This window comes from Pyrgilauda ruficollis, unplaced genomic scaffold (genome assembly GCF_017590135.1).
Source record: "Pyrgilauda ruficollis isolate IOZ18807 unplaced genomic scaffold, ASM1759013v1 scaffold49, whole genome shotgun sequence".
Taxonomy (NCBI): domain Eukaryota; kingdom Metazoa; phylum Chordata; class Aves; order Passeriformes; family Passeridae; genus Pyrgilauda; species Pyrgilauda ruficollis.
In genome coordinates, this window is record NW_024526488.1 from 4,165,358 (window position 1) to 4,173,899 (window position 8,542).

An 8,542-nucleotide genomic window follows, 5' to 3' on the forward strand; every position below is an offset into this window, starting at 1 on the left:
AAATAGACTCCCTCTCATTTGAAATGCAAACAGGTAAATATTAGTGCTACCTCTAATGAGACTTGGAGAATGCACACACCAACCCCTGCTCATTACCTTGGGCACGGCCTGGAGAGCACAGAGCAATGGAGAGGATCACTTACACCCAGCTGGAAGAAAGCTAAAAGCAGAAAGAGCTCTCAGCTGATGCTGGACACAAGCTCGTGCATTGGAAATTATTCCAGAATGCTCTGTATTCATGTTTCATCTGTACTTTCTCAGCTCAGAGTGAGGCCTGAACTACTCCTCCTGCAGTCAAAGGTGTGTGAGGACACTGCAGGATGGATGTGCCTGAGGAACATCCCCATCCCTCCCTGTGCAGAATGGGACAAAGGACACCTGAACTCCCTTGGCTTCCAGTAATGCTTCAATTTATTTTCACAGCCACACCAAACCAAAGAGAACACAGCCCTGTACACCCTTTGTATACATTCTTTGGACTCCTTCTTTGGAGAGTAAATAAAATATTTACAGTCTATAAATCTAGGAAAATCGTTTCTCTTTCAGCAGCAGATCAACTTCCCTGGCATGCTGCAGGGCAAATTGTGTACCAGTCTCCAGCTCATCTCCTTGCCTGCAAGATTTATGTGTTTTTAGAGCATCTTGGAAAAGATTTTTGTGATTTACATATGATTTTTTTTGCCAGAGAGGATACTAGGGGCTTGTCCTACAATACAAATTATATTCTGCAACAGTTGTTATGAGAGTCTTTTGTAATACAACTTTGTAGGATGCAGACTTTCTTTTGTTGGCTTTATTTACATCTGCTGTGTTTTATGGGCTCTGCACCACTCACATTTCTGAATCATTTGCATTGTTCCTCATACCCTTTTGGCTGAGAGCAGTGCTGGGTTTTACACAGCACTTTACAAGCAGGACATGCATGTTGAAACAAATCGTAATGCTTGGGATTTGTATCCTTAAAGTCCTCTCCAAATACAGCCAAATACAGCTTTGCACCATTGGGGTAGGGAACCAAGAAGAGTTTATTGCTGTTTCAATGGACATTGAGTGGCTAAAGTGACACCGTGTCCCCACAAACCCAACATGAGCCCAGGTGTGACACCAGTGCTGGCCCCCACCACGCCAAGGGAAGAACAGGCTCCTTTTATTTTGGAAATGGTTAGTCCCAAAGGAGACCTAGTGCTATTTTGAACCATAGGAACACGACCTTTGGTGTATTTCCATGAGTTTTAGAAGTTATTGGGTTGATTTCCTCCCTCTCCAACACCATGGAGTTGGGTGAGGCTGAACCTCCTTCAGTGTTTCTTTGGTTGTAAACACAAATACATAATGGGATTATACATGGTGTGCAGGCTCCTCTCTGGTCACAGTACACAAAATATAGATAACACTTAACCCACTTAAATGGAATAAGATTAATGGGGGCAGTTATTTTCCAAAAGGAAGTACAGGAGCACAGGTGGTTGCAGAGATGAGTTGAGTAGTCTCATTCCCCAGCTACTGGGATGATTGTTGGGACATTTAGGAGCCTGATTTGATCCTCATTGAAACAAAAACAGAAAAACAGTCATCTTCTGATTTTTGATAACTGAGATGTGCTCAGTCTCTGAGTTACTCTGTTTTTTCCTTCATTTAACTGCTCCACCACCAGCTGAAGTCACAAGTGTGGGCATCTGCTAAAATTTAAACACTTTGTCTGACCTGTCCCCAAACCAACTAAACTTACCAGGAATGAACTCCTAAGTGATTTGCAACTTTAAATCACCTTAAGTTTCTATTATGACTTTGTGGAAGACTTGCCTTTTAATGTCTCCTATTGCCATCCCAGTTCCCCTTTCAGTGTCTAACCTACAGAGATGATTAAGACAAAACTGCTGGCGATACCATCTCTGCCTGTTTGTAAGAAACATCCTTCTTTCTACTAACTTTTTCCTTCTTCCTCACAGACAGCAGCTTTTGAGCAGCCTAGGGAGCAAGGGAGTTTGTTTTGATAGCAAAGTGAAAACCCTTTTTTCAGTAGGTACTGCTGAGGTGGGAGCATTTTCACAGATATGCAAGTTGAAAACTACAAGGAGGAAGAAGGATACATAGACACTAAAATTGTAGTGGGAGAAAGAAAGGCAAGATTTTTGATATGTTTATTGAGAGGAAGCTCCCAAAAATTATGAGAAAATTATTGTCTTCCTAAACACCAACAAATTGTTCAAGGGTGGATTCACCTTACGTGGCTTAGACATCAGGACATAGGTGCCTGTGCTCATGCCAGTTATCCTAGCAAAACACAAGTCTCTGGAAGGTCATTCACTTCATTTCAACACCACCCAGCCCTTGGAGGTCCTCATTTCCCTCCACTGACTCTAAAGGGATCCATGGAGGAGTTGCTGCAGCACAAATGTCTCCCTCTGAGCTGTCAGGAGAAGGCAGGCAAATCCTAATCCAAAGCTCTGTACCATCACCTATATGTAAAAGCTATGATGAAAGTGCATTTGTGATTAATCACACATCCTTACAAGTTGGGGAATTCCATGTAATAGTTCCCTTATGAACCATAACACACACTTCCTGTCAGCTTAATGTTTTCTCTAAAGGTGTGCAGCAACAATTGCTCCAGAGGAGCTCAGTGTTTTGGACCAAGTTACAGTTTCTAAGGGAATCATAACTTTGCCTTGATTTGAATGCAATTAAATTCTCTGCCATAATAGCAGCATAATGACAAGAATATTTTTTCTTTATTTCCTCAGCTTGGAAATTAAAAGGGAATAACACACATTGGTGCACAAGGAAATGGACCTTCAACTCCATACAGACAGCAGTATTCTCAAGTCAGTGTGTTCTCCTTCTGGTATGGAAAAGGATGCAGGAAAACCCAATTATATATTTATTTTTAATGCCCACTTCCTGTGCATGAAAAGGGGGAAGTTGTGGCGGCAGTTAGAACATGGACTCAGCCACGGCTTGTAGCTTTCCTTCTCAGCCCACTCTGGGCTTTAAGCTACTTACTGAATCCCTGTTTGCCAGCCTGAGATGTTGAGACCTGAGACTTGATCTGATAAAAGCTGTGTACAGGTTTAAGTTTGCACATGGCACACAGTCCCTTGCTGTGATGCTGATAAATGCCCTGGGTAGAGCACGAGTGATGACTTCACCCATGTCAGTTCTACTGCTCGAAGCCATCCTTCAACTAGTTATGAACTTAGAACGTTGTTTGTTGGGTTTTTGTTTGTTTGGAGTTTTTTTTTGTGCATAAAATGCATGAAATAATCCCCAAATTACTGTTATAGTCACCTGGTTTTGCTTTATGTTTTGCTTTATGTTTTTATGGGCCCCTGAAAGACTTATTTACATAAAATTTAACAGTGTTTTTCTCCTAATGTAGGAGATACAGTTGAGATCTTATCACAATAAGTAAACTGCTGTTACTGTTATTGGGACAGGTTTTCTTTTTGTCACTTAAAACTATAACTTAAAACTAGGCTTTAACTTAAAACTGTGTATATTTCTGAGGAGTGGGAGTGGTTCTGTGCTTTGCAAACAGCTGTGCCAGAGAACAAATCACCAGTGAGCAGTGTCCCTCCCAAAAGGAGAACTGCACCTTTCCCCAGGAGGAGGTAGAACAGCTCACACAAGTGTTCTCTGCATAATTTAGTGTCAGAATGAGCTGTGTTAAAGCATAAGAGGCTTAAAGAGAAAGTCATGCAAGCCTAACTGGTACTGAGAAACAAATGTGCAGCCTAGAAGAAAATGTTCTTGGCTTGTTTGGTGCTAACCCAGTGATGAGCAGAACTCAGCCCGTGCTTTGCATCCAATTCTGCACCTTGAAAGCCAGAGGGACCTGAAAGCCTGCTGGTGACCTGCACAGGACCACAGCACCCACTCCTCACTCGCCACTGCCTGCCTGGGTTTTCAGACCGTATATTGTTTGTTTAGAGAAGTGTCAGAATAAAAGGGGGAGGGGTGCTGGTGAATTGGACCTTCAGGCACACAAATAAAAGTCAATCTTGGGAGGTGGATTTGGTGATCCCTGTGGGGCCCTTCCAACTCAGGGTGTTGCATGATCCTGGATTCCGTGATCTTCACTGATTTATCTTATTCTAGCAGAGGCACATGGCCTATGATTCCATTCCCAGCACAAAGAATTCTTCAGGCTAAAACCCCAGTGTACTGACTTTGGCAGTATCTGTGCTGCATCCAAATGTTGAACAGTTGACAACTAAAAAGTTCCTGCTTAGTCTTTCCCCTCTCAGCCCTTGCCTGAGAAAACAAGACAGTTTTGCTAAAACTGTTAATCTGGAATTAGGACCTCAGGATTGGATGCTCTGCCACAGACCTTTTCTTCTTGTTTATACAGCTTCCAAAATGTGGGTGGTTTATTGGAGGGTTTATCTACCTATTTTCTCTTATCTTTCCTAATTGCAAGCTCAGGTATAAACAGAATAATTGAATCTGCAGAGTAAATAAACAAGCACTGCACATAGAACTGGGATCAGTAAAGATTGCCTGAAAATTCCCAGGTGTATCTGTAGCTTTCTCCTACAGCTGGGTTTGTTTTGTGTCCCAGGGTTTTGATGTAGGCCCTGCTCTGTGATGATGAAGTTGTGAAACAGAAAACTCTGGAGAATTATGCAGCGTTAAGTGATGCAGAATAATCTTTGACTCTTTTAAAATATTTCATTCTCCTTTTTGCCCTCTGAACAGGTGTGGTGCTGGGTGAGGTGAATGAGAGCAGTTCCTACTTCCAAGGGCATTATTTATTCAGAGATAATTATTTATTGGTTAAAATGCATTCTCTAATATGCCCAGAATTTGCAATCCATGTTCTCCTGTATTGCAGATTAACATCCATTTCCATTTTAATAACGACAGTGAGTGCAACAAGCAGGGCCAGACTGTGCAAAACAAATGTCTGCTAATTTGTAGTCTTTTAAATATGTAAAGCTAGTCTTTGATGTTAATACACCATTAAAAAGGAGCTGGGAAGTTCACATGTCTGTTCCTGTGTCGCTTGTCAAGCAGCAGAACAGCTCAAAGAGCAGCTTGCTGGTTTGCAGCATCAAACTCACCTCAACAACTCTGGCATCCTGCAAAAGATTTTGGTACTTGGCGTCTTAAAATTTTATAGAACATGCAAAATCCATGGGAGGGAGCTGCATCTGCAGGGCTCATGCCTTTCTGTGCCCTTTATTCTTTCTCCAGCAGCAACAGCAACGTGGTCCACGTGAGCCTGACTCGGCTTCTCCGGCAGTCCTGGGGGATGGAGGAAGAGCCACATCACCCTGGCGGTCAGAGCTCACAGTGACCCTACTTTCCAACCCCAGGGATTATGTTTACAAAAATCCTTGAATATCAGCACAGTCAGGAAATAGTTCAATGTTTTGGGACTACAACACTTGAAGGGAAAATGAATTTGTCATTGTGAGGTTTACTATAGCCAGGGTCGAGGTGATAACAATTAATAAAAATCCTTAAACAGTTTCTGGCAGCAGCTTCTGCAGCATTTTAGTTTTTCTTCTGAACTCCTGTTAATTGGGAAAAATGTGCAGCAATTTCACTTATTCTTCTATGAGGTGAGCCATGACTGCTCTCATTTCTCCCATTTCTGAAGTGAAGAGCTTCACTGAAGTATCAGGAAATCATCAGTGCCTTTCAGAAAATAAACCAGGGTGACTTAGGCATTTGAAACAGTTTTCAGCTCAAAACATAGACAGTTGTGCTGATAGCAGCTACCTGATCCAAGTAATGGTCTATTTTTCACCCATTACAAGTAGGACACAGGTACAACACATATACTTTTGGCACAGACAAGTGAACTGCACTCCCATTTTTAGGGGAAGACAGACAGATCCTCATTAGCATTGCTGTATTGATAGAACTGAGGCAACATGCGAGGCATGCACACACTGATTGCACTGCAGTACTGTGATGAAAGCCAAACCTTTTTTCCTCTCCTAAATAGGCCAAACTGGTGCTTCTACACCAATATCTTACCTGCTATCTTATGAGGCTTGTTCTTTTCTTTTGGCACAGAGGTGGAGCTGCTTTCAAAAGAAGACAACCAGGTACAAGTCATTGACTTTCCATACTCAAATATATCCTCACCTTTCATCTTTCCAAGAGTTTTGAGGGGCTTATTATTATAAAAATAATGATAATTTCATCTTTGCAAATATCTGTCTCTGGCTACTTTTAGTCCATGACTCTCCTCCCAGATCCAAGTCAATTCATTCCCACAGCAGCAGGAGAGCTGAAGAAGGAAAGCCAATTTCTGTTCTCATGTACAAAACCGTCAGGATGAAATTTGTCCTCCTCTTGCAGGAACAACCCCCAGCATTTGGTTTTGATATTAAACCTGTAATTTATTTGTGAGTTAATAAACTAATACCTGATTTGAGCATCTCTAGGCAGGGACAGAGCACAAGGTCCAGCTGATGGTACTCTTAGTACCAAAACTGTCCTAGATATCAGAAATTGTTTACACTGTTTATCATTTTACAGCTTCTTAAAATAGCTCTCTGGTATGCACTGTCTCATCTCAGAAATGAGTAAAACAAACACCAGAAATCAGGGAAATAACTATTTTCTGCTTTTAAACATATAGTTGATGACATGAGAGTGGCAGGCAAAGACTCCATCGACAAATTTGTGCATAAGGAAATGGATTTTCATGTAAGTAATTATTATGAATGTTAACTCGCTGCACACATCATCAGGAAAGCATCAGGGAGGTTTGTTTGTGGAGGCTAAACAAAATATGTTTGCTTCCTGCTGTTCTTTTATGGGCATTTTTATTGGAAGCACAGTTTATAGAGGCATAGCAATCATATATGTTTCACTGTAAAAGCACCATGATTCTTTGGAAACAGTATCAGGCTCTCTGCAGAAAAACAAAGTTGGCCAAACTTCACAGTTATCAACCTAGAGTTGAAAATATTCCCTCTTCTGGAATGTCTTGATGTTTATGTGCACCTTTCTGGTAGTGATTTTCAGTGCAGCAAAATGTAATTAATTGCTAGAAAGTTGAAGGTAGAAATTACTTCAAGTGGGATCTTGCCAAGGATCTGGCAAACAAACTGTTATTTATTTCAACATTTTCATCGTGGTGAAGGAAAAATGTCCTTAGATGAAAACTTACCTGCCTGTTTTATTGGATGATAGTAAAACTGTAAGTATGAAAAGGATGTAGGCTTGCTGGAGTCTTTCTAGTTCACATGGTAGCACTTCCTGGCAGGAACAGTCTGAGACAGCTTTTATAACCCAATCTTCAAAGAGGCCTCACCTCCATCCCCAGTTTTTCAGTTGTTTTCATGAAAAACTCTGCCTCTGTGAACAGAAAAACACAGGTTTCCAGTGGAAGTTTGGGTGCATGGTGCCACAGAGCTGATAGGCATTGCATTCCTGGGGAAACAACTTCCATGCTAAGGAAGGGAAGCACTCTCTGTCCCCCTGCTGAGTGGGGCATGGACACCAAAGGCACAGGGGGCTGTGTTTGAGATCCACAGGAATATCCCAGAGGCAGGTGCCAAGAGGATGGTGCCAGCCTCTTTTTGGTGGTGCTCAGTGACAGGATGAGGAGCAATGGACAAAAAGTAAAACACAGGAAGTTTAACAACATGGAGCCATGGAACATCCAGAGTTGGAAAGACCCACACGGTCACCCAGCGCAGCCCCTGGCCCTGCCCAGACACCCCAGCAATCCCACCCTGTGCATCCCTGGGAGCGTTGTCCAAACCCTCCTGGAGCTCTGGCAGCCTTGGGGCTGTGCCCATTCCCTGGGGAGCCTGGGCAGTGCCCAGCACCTTCTGGGGAATAACCTTTCCCTGAGCTCCAGCCGTTCCCTGGGTCCTGTCCCTGGGCACAGAGAGCAGAGATTGGAGCTGACCCTCTACTCCCATGGGGAAGAACTTCTTTCCATGGAGGGTGGCAGAGCCCTGGAACAGCGGCCCAGGGAAGGTGTGGAGCCTCCAGCTCTGAAATATCCCAAACCACCCGTGTCACCTGCTCCGGGTGGCCCTGCCTGGGTGAGGGGTTGGACTGCATCATCTCCAGAGGTCCCTGGTACCCCCCCGATTTATTCAAATACATTATTCTGTATTTGTGCATCGTGACCTCAGCGGGCACCAGGTGCCTCCCCGCTCAGAGCCCCTGCCCTGCGACACCGCGGATCCGAGTGCGGGATGAGCGGTGCGGTACCCGGGATCAGAGTGCGGGATGAGAGGTGCGGTACCCGGGATCAGAGTGCGGGATGAGAGGTGCGGTACCCGGGATCAGAGCGCGGGATAAGAGGTGCGGTACCCCGGGGTCCGAGTGCGGGATGAGCGGTGCGGTACCCGGGATCAGAGTGCGGGATGAGCGGTGCGATACCCAGGATCAGAGTGCGGGATGAGCACTCCAGGTACTCCGGGATCAGAGCGCGGGATGAGCGGGGCCGGTACCCCCAAGATCCGAGTGCGGGACGAGCACTCCCGGTCCCCCCGCACCCCGCGGGAGCCGGCGGGCGGGCGGGCGGCTCCTCCCCGCGGTGACGGCCCCGCGCCCGCCCCGC

At 44.4% G+C, this 8,542-nt stretch overlaps 1 long non-coding RNA gene across 3 annotated transcripts; it reads right to left on the minus strand.

Annotated features, from left to right (window-relative positions):
- Positions 1-4,398: 4,398 nt before the first annotated feature.
- On the minus strand, positions 4,399-8,536 carry LOC121360058. 3 transcript variants are annotated; one of them, XR_005956138.1, is made up of 4 exons: positions 8,225-8,536; positions 7,133-7,320; positions 5,989-6,035; positions 4,399-5,247 (listed from the first exon to the last, which is right to left on the minus strand). It is a non-coding gene; the product is annotated as an uncharacterized LOC121360058 (long non-coding RNA). The 3 variants fall into 3 exon arrangements; XR_005956136.1 differs by having other exon boundaries at positions 8,191-8,536; XR_005956137.1 differs by having other exon boundaries at positions 5,989-6,038; positions 8,191-8,536.
- Between the last annotated feature and the right edge of the window lie 6 nt (positions 8,537-8,542).